Genomic DNA, 14,291 nt, shown 5'->3' with positions numbered 1-14,291 from the left:
TTAATTGGATTAACTTGATGTGGCTGAATTAATATTACAATCAATTAATCAGTTCTTCCAACGAACTATTTTGATTATTAATTTATTCTAATAAAGGGTATCTTCCATGGCCACCGAAGAATAATTATTTCTTCGCCTGTACAGTACTTTGAGCCAGTAGCAAAAACCGTGATCGTAAAGTGACTTGTATTGCAAACAAAACAGAACCAAATACATATTATGTACAAGTTTTATTAACTAAATATAGATATTTATATGAATATAAATAAACTAAACAACATACACACATGAATACATAAATAGGTTAGTGATAGGATGAAATTGGAAACCGGAAGAGGGTCTATGAGAAGAACCATCAGAATTTCATTTTCACATTTCATTGAATTGAATACTTGCATTTGTAATGGGAACAATTCTTGAAGTTGTTGAAAATTGGAGTCGTTGATGGTTCCGGCAGTGTCAAGTGGAAGTTGGTTGAGCGTTCTCTTTCTCCAGGAACGCATGGCTGGTTTGGTGAAGGCCTGGGACTCTGTTGAGGCCACGCCGAGCACCCAGGAGAAGTGAGGAAGTCGGAAGGATGGGTGATTGGAGTCGTTGTTGGTTGGAGTCTTTGTTGGTTGGAGTCTTTGTTCCAAAACTCCTGAGATTGTCCTTGGTTCTTTGTGAGAGAGTCTTCTCTCTTTTCCATGAGGCCGGATCTGGTTGGAATCGAGGCCTGCTGGGCCCTGGGGCCCCCGTGGAGGGGGAGGGGGCTCCCCAGTCTCACCAGAACAGTGTTGCGGCTGGATGAAAAAACTAAGAGAGGGCGGTCACTGTTGCCTGCCTCTGATATACCCTGAGAAAGAACCAACCCCTAAGGTTTGAACTGACCTATGAGTAAGGTGACATGTCCGAGAGGGGAAGCGGCTCTTAGTTGATTTATGGTCTTTGTCCCCAGCATGCTTAGACTGTTCATTCAAGCTCAAATAGACATAACAAATTCACATTGCATTCTAAGAGAAGGTGATGTACATCAAAGTGTGTGTCATTAAATGAGGATTAATTTGCTAGGAAGCATGATACAGGTGAGGTTATATTGACCGTTGGGTGGTTGTTCAACCACATACACCCCAATCAAACATACCATGTTGTTATACCTAATAGTACACGAGACAGTAAATCATCACAGTTTCTGTGAGGCATGTTCCTTCATAGATCAGAGTAACACCGCAAAGTTTATTTAATTAAAGATGGTCTCTCTCTCTTAAGCATGTGGCGCATGTGGCCACATTCCTTTGAGGTCGTAAAGTCTGTTATCAGTCTTAAAGTGTTCTGTAACCGGACACCCGGCTGACAAAGTAACTTCATTTGTGAGGTTAGTTTTGGGGGAGAGTTTCATAGACCTTTATATTCATTAAATATAGTGAATATGAATAATTAGTGTGTGTCTGATTGGTCCAGACCCTACAGCTATTACTGCAGGGTCGTTGTTGGTGCTGCCACTAATAACCCGCCTTGAATACCCATCGATGCAGCCACTGATGGCAATCCCAAAGGGCTTGAGCTTGTCATAGCCATCCACGTGCCACACCTGATTGGGTCCTGCAGAGCAATAGGATCGCCTAACAAACCTGCGCCTATGACGGAGAGATACTCCTGTTGGATTTAATAATCTGAGGGCTTGCATGACATCGTCTTGTTTCACTGTCAGTGAATGCTTCTGTCTCAGGGTCTGCCACATAGCCCTGTAGCCCAACAGCTGTCCTGAGCCGTTCAATTCACTAGTGATGGCAGCATTCACAGTCTCCAGTGGACTGTAATTTGCTCTCCGACTTAGATTTAGCCGTTTCAGCCTTCTTTTTTAGAGTTTTCAGGCTCATTACAATACCATGCTTTGACTCCAAAAAATCGCGAATAACGTCGTTGGAGTGGTCCTTTCTAAAGTAAGCACGTATTAGGTCATCCTCTGGACCGACACAACACACACACACACACACACACACACACACACACACACACACACACACACACACACACACACACACACACACACACACACACACACACACACACACACGCACAGAAAGATTAATTATAAAAACTAATATTCTTTAATGGGGTTGATAAATGTATAAATAGGAACACAGTAAGGGGATGTTACCTGTAGGCTGACGCTCCGTAAGGAACCCCACGTTCAGACCACACGACGTGCAAAACTTGGGAGCGTCCCCCAGTTGCTCGGCACAATACGGACAGAACATTTCAAACTAAAAATTAAATAAATAGTTCAGATATCAGGACAACATTGTACAAACGCCAGTAATGCATCTATTTAATGGCCAGACGCGAGCTAGCCAGCTAACTTAGTTTCCAGCTAACAACGTTGGCAGATTAATACGTTATGGGGACAATAACTTAATATGTTAAAAACACACAAAACCACTTCGGTATCAGAGCACATCGACAAGTCTGTCATTATGAAAGAGAAACACTTACCTCTTGAGACAACAAAAGCACAGCACACATTCAAAAAATAGCGCTAAGACAACCGGATGGATGCGGGTCCGTCACTGATTATGGCCCCCCCGGAAACATTTCCGTTGTGTTTTTGCAGTTTGCAGTTCGTTTCCCTATTTGCTCGTGCTGCGAATATTTGTAGCGAATGTGAAATCGACAAAGTTGTTTTCTGAATTTGCATGTGTTTTCTGAATTTGTATGTGTTTTCTGAATTTGTATGTGTTTTCTGAATATGTAGTTGTTGTGGCGTTGTTTGCATGTGTTTTCTGAATTTGTATGTGTTTTCTGAATATGTAGTTGTTGTGGGGTTTGTATGTGTTGTGACCCTTCTCGGCCACCGTAGTAAAGACTGTTTTGAATACATCCAGAGGCTGGATCTCAACAATAGGAAGTAGCAGATTCTGGCCTAAGCCAGTGGTTTTCAAACCATTCTCAAAACCTCCCAGACGCTATACATTTTCGTTATCTTCCTTATTTCAAAAGGGTTAATTGAGCTACTTAGTAGAGGACTCAATGATCTGACATGGGTGTGTCCAATAAGGGAGATGAGCAGAATGTGAAGGGTAGGCTTCTGAAGTAGTTTGTGGACCCCAGTTTTAAACATATGTCTGACTCACAGAGACATCAGAGCAAAAGAGGCCACTGACTATTCTGGTGGGACTCAAAACCACAACCAGGGAATTTCTCCATTCGCATCCTAGAAGTCCAAAGTTCTATCCATTGTACCATAAAATGACACACTTCAGGGAAGTATTGCATGCGCAGCACTTCTTAGTTTTTCCAGTTTTGTGCAGGTAAACACAGTTCGTCATGCAAAGACTTTCATATGTGAAAAGGTTAAGCACTCCCATATCCTGTGCCAAAGGCACTCCTGGGATTTGAACCCAGGATCTCCTGTTTACAAGACAGGCGCTTTGACCAGCTAAGCCACAGCGCCAGATACGGTGAAATTTGTTGGTAAAACAAGTCTAAAAGAGGTACCACATCAGGAAAACAGCTGATCACGTCATGAACGAGGTCCCTTAGAGGTAAGAGGATTGTTTCCAAAACACGAGGGCCTTTCACGCCTCAAGGGAATGTCTGAACTCATTTAATTTTGGCTCTACACTCTCGATAGTCATGCCTAAAATGTTTCCTGAGCCTTCTTCTGATATGAAAGGGCAAAATCCAGAAAGATATCCATGTATTATTCTTCATATATGTAAAGACTTTGTTTGTACAAATATCCATAGGCTTGACCATATCAATAGGTAGTAGCAGATTTCAGGCCTAAGCCAGGAGCTTGCAAACCATTCTTGAAGCGCATTTGCACCACATATACATATTTTTTATTATCTCTCTCATTTAATACAGGTGAATCAAATAATTGATTGATAAGTAACGTACTCGACGATCTGACTTGGGTGTGCTCAATAAGGAAAAGAAGAAAAATGTGTTGCGTAGGCTTCTGAAAAAGTTGGAAAACCCCAGCTTTAAGCAAATGTACACCATTCGGGACACCAAAGGGACACCATTCGTGACTCTGGTGGGACCCAAAAAACGACAACCTTTTTAAAACCTTCATTTGCAACCGAGAAGTCCAGATTGTCTTTCCTGCCAAGACTTTCACATCAGAGATGGTTGAATGACTAATCTTAAAAGCCACAGATTAGGCACTGCTGGGATTTGAACCCAGGATCTCCTGTTTACTAGACAGGCGCTTTGACCAACTAAGCCACAGCGCCAGTTACTGTCACTAGTTCGATGCTTTTGTATACAAAGTCTAAAAGAGGTAGCATGTCAGGAGAATAGCTGATTACATCATGAATAGGTCCCTTTGAAGTTACAGGATTATTTCCAAAACCTGAAAGGTGTGCAGGCTTCTGTTGAGGGACAAGGGAATATCTCAAGCCATTTATTTCTGGATCGAAACTCTCAGTACTCGTGTCTCAAATGTTTCGGGAACCTCCAGTTACGATACATCTAAATGCTGTTTCAGCTTGGAGAAATGGAAAGCGTGTTTTTTTTCTTCTTTTTTTTCTAGGTAGGTGGCCAACAATAGGTTGTTGCAGATTTTGGCCTAGGCCAGTGGATTTCAACCTATTCTTCTTTAAATAGGTGACTTAAGTTAATTAGTAGAGTACTCTGTGATCTGAGTTGGGTGTGTCCAATAAGGGAAATAAGCAGAACGTGAAGGGTATGCTTCTGAAGTAGTTTGTGGATTCAAGTTTTAAGCATATGCTAGTCCAACACAAAGACATCTGAGCTAAAGAGGGTATGCACGACTCTGGTGGGACTCGAACCCACAACCTTTGAACACCTCCATTCAAAATCTAGAAGTCCAATGCGCTATCCATTGCGCCACAGAGCCACAAAAGACAAGCTTTAAGACGCTATTGCATGCACATCACATCTTAGATTTCCACATTTTGTGCAGATGCACACTGTTCAGCATGCAAAGATTTACATATGTAAAAGATTAAGTGAGCGGTGCCCACATCCTGTGGCATAGGCACTGCTGGGATTCGAATCCATGATCTCCTGTTTACTAGACAGTTGTTACAATGTTTTGTTAAGGCTTATATCATTCTTTCATTCTAATGGAATGTCTTGTTAATGCTAATGTAATGTAATGTTTTACATGACATTCCTTGAATCTTGTGTCATGACACTCCACCCCATGCCCCCAAACCCATGACATTTCATTCCAAGAAATTTCCAAGAATCTGTGCCATGAAATTCTACTACATCTTCTTCCGGTAAACATCACAACATGTTATTTCGTGAAATTCAGTTGAATCCGATTCAATCAACATGTCCATTTTTTCTGAAATGTCATGACTTGAAATTCCAAGTGCCATAGAATCCCATACATTGCACTAAAGTGTTACTTTAAAGGTCATGTACTGCAGGTCAGTGTTACTTTAATGTTTGGTTAATTCTAGCATGAACTGAATTGCAGTGCTTTGTCAACATTACTGCATTTCTGGATAAACTTGCCAGAGGGTTAAAGAGCCCGCAGCCAACGGTTAGGTTTGTCAGAAGTGGGATTAGAACCCATGCCTCAAGGGGAGACTGTGACCTTAGACCGCTCAGGCATCCTGACATGACAGCCAGTGTTGAGCAGCATTTTTGCACCTACACACAATGGCAGATGATCTAGAATCTAGGGATTCACCGCTCACCCGTGTCACAGCACATGCCTCGTTGGCGCAGTTAGGCAGCGTGTCAGTCTCATAATCTGAAGGTTGTGAGTTCGAGCCTCACACGGGGCAGAATGGTGCTTTTTGATACACGGGACCGTGTAAATAAATGAGCTGCTTTCTGTATTCCCTTTTATGCCTTTGTCCATTTCTTCATATGCACTGTAATTGAAATCCAGTGTTTTTTTTAAGACTAATGTTGAACAAATGCAGTAATTGTATTACTCTCATATTCATGTCATATGTGTTGGTGTTGTTACAATGTTTTGTTAAGGCTGATATCATTCTTTCATTCTAATGGCATGTCTTGTTAATGCTAATGTAATGTTTTACATGACTTTCCTTGAATCTTGTGTCATGACACTCCACCCCATGCCCCCAAACCCATGACATTTCATTCCAAGAAATTTCCAAGAATCCTTGCCATGAAATTCTACTGCATCTTCTTCCGATAAACATCACAACATGTTATTTCGTGAAATTCAGTTGAATCCGATTCAATCAACATGTCCATTTTTTCTGAAATGTCATGACTTGAAATTCCAAGTGCCATAGAATCCCATACATTGCACTAAAGTGTTACTATAAAGGTCATGTACTGCAGGTCAGTGTTACTTTAATGTTTGGTTAATTCTAGCATGAACTGAATTGCAGTGCTTTGTCAACATTACTGCATTTCTTGATAAACTTGCCAGAGGGTTAAAGACTCTAGCTTGAGCCCGCAGCCAAAGGTTAGGTTTGTCAGAAGTGGGATTCGAACCAACGCCTCCAGGGGAGACTGCGACCTGAACGCCAGCTGCCGAAGGATAGTCCGTCAAAATGGGGATAATGTTGAACAATGTTGAACGCCACAGCCAATCACGTCGACGCGCTATAACATTTGCAGCCAATTAGAGAGCGCCATTCTCGACATTATAACATCTGCAGCCAATCAGAGAGCGCCATTCTTGACTTTTTCCTTATCATTTTCGACATTTGACCAATCAGAGTACAAGGAAATGTCGATGGCACGTTTACGCTTAGCACCGCTAGGAGGAGGAGTCAGGAAGCTAGCCAAGTGTCAATCAAGTTGCCGAACTGAGCCGAAGGTGTACGAAGTAATGACATATCCTGAGGGGCGAGTCAGATTTTAAAAAGTTCAGACGTCGAGCATCACTGTCACGGAGGTCAGGCAGCATCATTTTAACGGAGGACTGCGAAACTTATTTTTCGGTAACTTTAACTGTATTTTCGGACAATGTAATTTTATATTTGTATATAATTGTATACTATATTATAATTGTAAATATCGTGTGTGCTTTTTTTAAAGAAATAATTTGTATTATAGTAGTTTTGTTCAAAACGATATAACCTAACCATTAGCCCCCCAACAAAAAAATGTCTGGCAAAAAATCCCATAAAGCCATGTCAGATACTGACTGGATTGCAAGGCTAAAAAAGTTTGCAAGCACAGGAGTTTGGCCATCAAATGAGGGTAACAGGCCAGCTCCTCGACAGAAAAAGTGGCATGACGTGTACCAAAGGGTGAGTGTGCTTTTGTCACCTTTGCATGATGTAATAATTGTAATCCTAATCATTTAATTCTATGTCATCATTATTTATAGATATGTATGTAGATAATGTTGCAGGTATTTGAGATTTATGTTTATTTATGTAAAAAAAAAACGTTTTTTTGCACTGGGAGATTCAGAGATTTGAGGCAGTGGGGGTGGGGATGTTGAGTGAATGGATGTTTTTTTGAAGGTGTGAAATGTTCCTCTCTTGTTCTTTTAAAGGAGGATACAAACTTTACTCACTCTTTATCTCTAATTTTACAGTTTGTATCTCCCCTTCAAAGAACATGAATAAAAATAAATGACACACTACAATAAATTAATGTGCCATTCATACTTGCATGTATTCTATATTATATGTGTGATAATGTTTACAGATTGAAAGATGTCCGATGCAGTCTCGCGGCCAGACAACCTTGCTCGGAGCGGTCCCAAAGTGCATATGTGGTTTTCACACTCAAAAGGTAACAATGTAAAGATGTAACTTGTATTTTTTTTATATATATATAATTTACTGAACAAATTCTTCTCGTTCAACAATTATTGTAGCCTATGTATTTTTGTGGTTGTCTTAAGCAGGCCACAGCCTCTATTGGACAAGCACCAAGGGTTGTTGAACAACGGTCTGCCGCTACTGGACCAGCACAGGAGGTCATGGCGCAGAGTCAGCGTCAGCTCCCACCCCAGCCTACTTCTAAAATTATACCAAGTTTGTCAAAGGTAATAACATTTTTTTTTATATAATTGCAGTTTTAATATGCGTTTAGTATAAAGGTTTAAGTTCAGTGGAAATGGCTGGTATGTTTTTACACCTACCTGCCAGCTGTCACACCTTGTACAGGGGCGGCTGTAGTCTGCTTATTGGTCAGTTTCACTGTCTCAGGTTGGTTTAGATCAAGTAAAATGGTGAAAGAACAATGTAACCTATGTGATCTCTCTTTCTTCTCTGGGCTCTGCTCTTGCATTCTCCTCTTCCTCTCTAATTGGGCTTTGCCATTATGGGTTAAAGGACACTCACGTCCTTCATGGCATCTCTCTTGATTTTTCCAACTCTCTTGATTTTTTATGCACAATTAATTATACACGTATTATTAATTAAGTCATCATGAATCTGCTTTGTTGCCATTTCAAGTGTAACCTTCATTACTGTTAATAAACGCTTTCTCTTACAAACTACCCAGATAGCAAAAAATATCGGCACGGCTTCTTTTTGCCGCCGGCCCCAAAACTGTCGGCTATAGGTGCGCCCCGCTGGCGGAGATGAAACGTTTGCCGCCGAATACGTCACTCCCATTTCTTGCGAGATGCCGCCGGCGAACAGCCGCCGGACCGCCGACTTCATTCTCTCTGGCGGTTGCCGCCGTCTAAATGAACCGCGGCCGGCTGGCGGCAAGCCGCTTTGAAATCGACCAGCCATGTCATTGGCATGAGTGGAACTGACAGCATTTTAACTTTCACATTTAAAGCGATTATAATTATTATGTGAATTATATCAAATTTTGTTGTTGTTGCTCCAAAGTCATTAGGGTTTATAACAGATTTGAGTCAGTCTGATTCCATGATAAGGTTTAGGAAAATACATTTAAATTACGTTGAAACTCTGAAGCGATTCAGTGATATGCCTATGTAAAATATATAGAATTATTTTAGTCACTTAAGGTGACAATTCTTTACATTTCTTTGATTTATGCACAATTGAGATGCACAAATAGTCCAAAAAGAATTCCTTTTGTAAAACTTACTTGGCAATAAATATCTTTCTGATTAGGTTTTAAAATAAATATTTCATTCATGGTATGAACAATTTAGCAGAATAAATGGATGAAGTTAGACTTTTCACCAATGCCTGAAATCAGTGAACAGTGAAAGACATCTGCAACTTGGCCAAAAGCTTGGGTATGCTTTAGATTTTTTTTATTAATTTGCAACCATGGTAATATTTATAATAAACATGAAAATCCCTGTTTTGACCTGAAAGATAAAGTGAAATATTTAGAAATATTTTGTCTCTCTGTCACCCCAGGAAATTTCGTTTATGTCTTTCATTTTTTTACAAGCTCGATTTTTTTATTTATTTGACCTTTTACAGGTATAAGGGATTAATTTGCAATTGCGAGTTTTGCAATCTGTACAAATGTTTAAGAAAGTATTAAAGCACAAACAGAGAAGTACCTTCACCGGCCGAGAGGGGCAGTACCTAAAAAACAGAAGCAGATTTACCAACACAACAGTGGCCACTCGTCACACGATTTCAGTATTTGGAGAGGATATCCTATCTAGTCATTGACTACGATCTTTAAAGTAAGTACATTTTTCCTTTTTGTGTAACGCAATATTATGTTCATTTTTTACATTTTTAGTTCATCTTTTTCAAATATGTTCTTGCCTTACTAGTCAAGCTAGTAAGTTAGCCTTGTTTACAAAGTTTCCGTCATGTTTCTGACATCACATAGCTAACGTTAGTTAGGCTAACGTTACTTAGTTTCTTCCTGGCGTTAGTTTTTTCTTTTCTTCTTTTAACTATATTTACGTATGTTTATGCCAGTGTGAGTACTAGAGTATGTGGTTTAAGATAGTATTGGTCAGTCGAATAATTAACTAACTTATATATATATATATATATATATATATATGTGTATATATATATATATGTATATGTATGTATATGTATGTATATATATATGTATATGTATGTGTATATATATATATATATATAATGTGTATATATGTGTTTATATGTATATATGTGTGTGTATATGTATATGATTGTGTTTGTCTGAACATGGTTTTCTGTTGATCCACTTGTGAAAATGACTCGTTTTTTTGAAGGGGTGAGCATTTTAATGTTATTGATTTTGCCTGGAAATTAATCAAAAAGTATACTTTATGCAAAATGTTCTTCTATTTTAGATGGTTCACATTGTTCAGTTTATCAACGAGGAGGATCTGCCATTTGCAGTGGTTCCGCAAGAGTGGCTCAGCGAGAGCATGTGCCATTGGCCCCCATTTAACCTCAGCAAAAAGACGAAGGCAACAATTTAGCCATCCTCTGCACACCTCCACACAGCACCTGGGAGAAACATCATTTTAAGTTCATGAAGGGAGCAGGTAAATGGGTCTGACTTGTGTATTTGATTTTCCTGTATTTCATCTGTGTAATTTATTTTCTGTTTATTGTGGATAACTGACTCTTTCATTCATTATTCCCTACTCTAGAATCTTGGAAGTCTCAAGAAAAAAAAAAACTCTAGAAAGATGCATCGATTCCAGAAAACCAGAAAAATGCTGAACTGGTATGTAAAATCTATTGCTGTGATGCTGGATTTGTGATCCTGCCACTAAACTATACCATTTGTTAGATTTTCAAATTTCTGTTTCCTCTTTCTCGCAACCAGGTTTCTCCCCAGTAATCCAGACTCCACTTCACAGAGCCAAGAGTTTGAGTACAAGTAAGTGATGTTATTTGTGAAGTTTTTTTGTCTTGGAAACTATTGCTTCTATTTGATGTCGGCATGAACCGGAAGTTACAAACGACTTTTCTCCAGTGTTGTGACGTATTTAAAAGTGAAACGGTATATTGAACGGAGGGCAGGGTTTTACTCTAGCGCTCCTCTTCTCCATCTCTGCTCATAGCACGGTTTGAGGGGAGTTGCCACGCCCTCGCACCATAGCACATGACCGGAAGAGAAGAGAAGTCGTTTCGAGGGGGGAGGGAAGGGTAACGTATTTGATTAAAGATTATAAGGCTACATGAATTTTAAAAGAATAATGAAGTGCACAGATAAATCATTTATAATAAACACTACAATATTACATATAAAAATACGAATTGTAAAATCTTACTTCAAGAGCAGGTGAAACAAGTTCAACAAACAATGTTGAAGACGTTTGCTTGCACTGAGCAATTAGGCACAACTTGCAAACAGCACCTGTGGTTGTCGGTTTAATTCCCACTGGGGCTACCTGTACATGTAGTAGACCTAGATATAAAGTAAAATTTAAGATTGTATACTGCATATATTACAGTCTGAATCCTTAGCCTTTCACATTTTTTATTTATTTATGAGAAGCTTCAGAGAAATGTAATTTGTAACACTTTTTTGGATTTTCAGCTTGGTGTAGGGGATAAAGCATGTTTTAGAGACATGTTCCTGAAGACCATTGTTCAAAGTAAGTTGGATATTTTTTTTAGATTTAAGTAGATGTGTATGTCCTATTGTCCTCATGCAATTCAAATTAAATGACAGATCTGTATTTTCTATATTAGCCATCCGGAAGGACCCGGCAACCCAGGATGCACTGATGAGGCGGTCCAGGTTAACGTTACGCGTTACCTGAAAGGAGCATCTGACCGTGAAGGCAGAAAAAGGCGCCGCACAGCTGAGAGGGACCCACAGCCGACCACTTAAAACTAGACTGACTACTGACACCCCAGAATCACTGACAACTGGAATCCTTTCTTTATCTTGCAGTCAGTAGAATCAAGACCCCTAAAGAAGTCAGAAGTGTCAGACTACACTCACTCACTGTGGAAATTACTTTCTTTTTTTCTTTTTCAAATAAAGCTTGTAAATCCTTGTGCCACAGGTCAGCATTGCCGTTATAACGGCCTATTCTACTCCAGAGCTTTACTATAAATTACTACCACTTATCATATTGTTAGAAATGGCTTGTAAATGTCGTTATACTTTTATTTATTTGGTATCTTGCACATTATTTGGTATCAAATATCCTCTTTACTTGTCATAATGTTTACTGGTAATTTTTTACCCTAGAGCTGTCCTTTTTATATGAACACTTATTGTAAGTGTTGTAATTTGCTTGTAAGGCTGTTTAACCAAAATTGAATTGGAAACCTGCATGTTAGTATATTGATTTATTTATTTTTCTGTTATGTTTCAGTGATCTGAAATATCTTGTTTAAATGACAGTTACTGTACTTTGAAATGTGGAATAAAAATGCCAATTGTAAATTTGTCTGGTTTGAGCAATCATTATTCTTGCTAAACTGCATGCTATAAATAAATAAAAATATATATAGCCAGAATAAGCGGCGGCAGAGCGCTCGAAAATAGCGTTTGCCTCCGGCGGGCCGCGGAAGGACGGCCTTCAATATAAAGGCGGCGGAACGGCGGTTGGCCCGCGGGCCGGCCGCTTAACGAAGGCGGTATGAAGGCGGCTGCCGCTTTTAAAAAGCGGCTGCCGCCGGCGGTGCGCCGTCCAACGTGTTTGCGATGTCGCCATTCTGACGCTTCTACTGCCGCCGGAGAACCGACGGTGGTCCGCCGACTCATTGCTATCTGGGTATGTGCAAACTATTTTTGATTTTAAGTCATTTTTAAAAGGTACTTGTTAAATTACTATATACTCACATTCTAGCAATACCTTCCCAAACATTTTTCTATTCTAACTGTGCTTATTTCAATCTGTATAAGTAGTAGAGTGTGGTAATACACAGACAAAAAAATAAGTTAAAGAAAGAAAGCAGGTCCTTTAGTTATATAATGAATGATAGGATCAATAGTAGGGATGAGCGAGTACAGCATTATCTGTATCTGTATCTGTATCTGTTAACCATATGAATTATCTGTATCTGTACTCGGACTGGGCGGGGCCTAACCCGGAAGTGGGCGGGATTTAACCCGGAAGTGGGTCAGGTTGTCTTGAAATGGGCGGGGCTTTAACCGGTATGGTATTTTAAGCATGCAATTGATATGGGTTGTTGAGAAATTGTTATTTATTGCTGATTAGAAAACTATTTACTCATTATTCTGTATCACTGATCATGAGAGGGGGGGGGGGGGGTGTTTGTGTTTTTGTGAGTGTAGCAGCTTAATTTGTAATATTATTTATAACACAACTACCTTTATTTTATTTATAAAATACAGCAAGAAAGTGTCACTCAGTGCGTGAAGTAAAAAAAAACTGGTTAGAGCCAGCAGACGGTTTAAAAAAAAAACTCAGATGACCGGCAGAGAGAGAGAGAGAGAGTGTGTGTGTGTGTTGCTAGCTAATTCATTTGTAATATAGTTTTATACCACTACTTCCTTTATTTTTTTAATGAAATCCAGCAAAAAGTGTCAGACACTCAGTGCATGAAGTAAAACAAACGGTTAAAAAAAAAAAAAAAACTCCGACTGGCAGAGACGCAACGCGAGTCGCATTCTACCAAGCACCACGTCTGAACAAACCCCACGTTTACCAGAACTCTACTGGTTAATAAGTAAGTGTACTACAAACCGAAGTAAAAAACAAACCTGAAGCTGAAGAAACCCTAAACGTTAACGGAAAAAAGACCCGCGAACCTGAGTGACTGAGGGAGAGACAGAGGGAGAGAGTGTTCTGTGTGTGAGTGAGCAGAGCGGGACACAGCAGCACAATAAATCAAATCTGTATGCGTGTAGGGGAGGGGCGTTGTGACTAGTCTATCACAGAACGCAGACACAGTCAGCTACCCAATGAGGATTTTTATTCAATCCGAGCACAGATATTGACTCGTATTACTCGTATTATACTCGTACTCGGCAAAAGTGCTTTATCCGTACCGGATACTCGTTTCAGCCGAGTATCCGGCTCAACTCTAATCAATAGATATTTTCTCATTTTACATTTTATTATATTTTTGGCCAATGTGCTGTTACAATTCAATTTGTCTTTTCATTGAAATTGTTTTGCCCTTTTTTAGTTTACCAAGCCAAGATTTGGTGGGTCCCACATTGCTGCTGCAAAGCCAAATCTGAGTGTGGCTAGGAGACCATCTCAGGCTGTTGACCAACCCAGCGCAGCAGTGTCCAGTGCCCCTACACCAAGCACCACTGTCTCTGTAAGTACTGGCATAATCCACATTGCATTCTAAGACACATTCCACATCTGTGCACTTTTTAGAAATATATTTTGTATGCAGGAAATCTTATCATAATGAATTAAGAGCAATACTATACAGTTTTCACACAATATGCAGTCAGTGAACACATTTCCACAATGCTTACATTTTCGTAACAGACAAGCTATACCTCCCAACAAAATTATGGATTGTTTTTGTAGTATTTACAAATGTTAA

General features: G+C 39.6%; 4 non-coding genes across 4 annotated transcripts; 1 reads left to right on the top strand and 3 right to left on the bottom strand.

Annotated features, from left to right (window-relative positions):
• Window positions 1-3,359: 3,359 nt before the first annotated feature.
• trnat-ugu (transfer RNA threonine (anticodon UGU)) lies at window positions 3,360-3,433 on the bottom strand. Its single transcript has one exon. It is a non-coding gene; the product is annotated as a tRNA-Thr (tRNA).
• Window positions 3,434-4,146: 713 nt separating this feature from the next.
• On the bottom strand, window positions 4,147-4,220 carry trnat-agu (transfer RNA threonine (anticodon AGU)). Its single transcript has one exon. It is a non-coding gene; the product is annotated as a tRNA-Thr (tRNA).
• Window positions 4,221-4,757: 537 nt separating this feature from the next.
• On the bottom strand, window positions 4,758-4,846 carry trnar-ucu (transfer RNA arginine (anticodon UCU)). The gene is given in 2 exon segments: window positions 4,758-4,793; window positions 4,810-4,846. It is a non-coding gene; the product is annotated as a tRNA-Arg (tRNA).
• Window positions 4,847-5,676: 830 nt separating this feature from the next.
• Window positions 5,677-5,750, top strand: trnam-cau (transfer RNA methionine (anticodon CAU)). The gene has a single exon. It is a non-coding gene; the product is annotated as a tRNA-Met (tRNA).
• The last annotated feature ends 8,541 nt before the right edge of the window (window positions 5,751-14,291 follow it).

The sequence above is a fragment of the Siphateles boraxobius genome, unplaced genomic scaffold (genome assembly GCF_051911475.1).
Source record: "Siphateles boraxobius isolate OS27281-9 unplaced genomic scaffold, OSU_SipBor_1 6, whole genome shotgun sequence".
Taxonomy (NCBI): Eukaryota; Metazoa; Chordata; class Actinopteri; order Cypriniformes; family Leuciscidae; genus Siphateles; species Siphateles boraxobius.
This window is presented reverse-complemented; position numbering and strand designations above follow the sequence as displayed.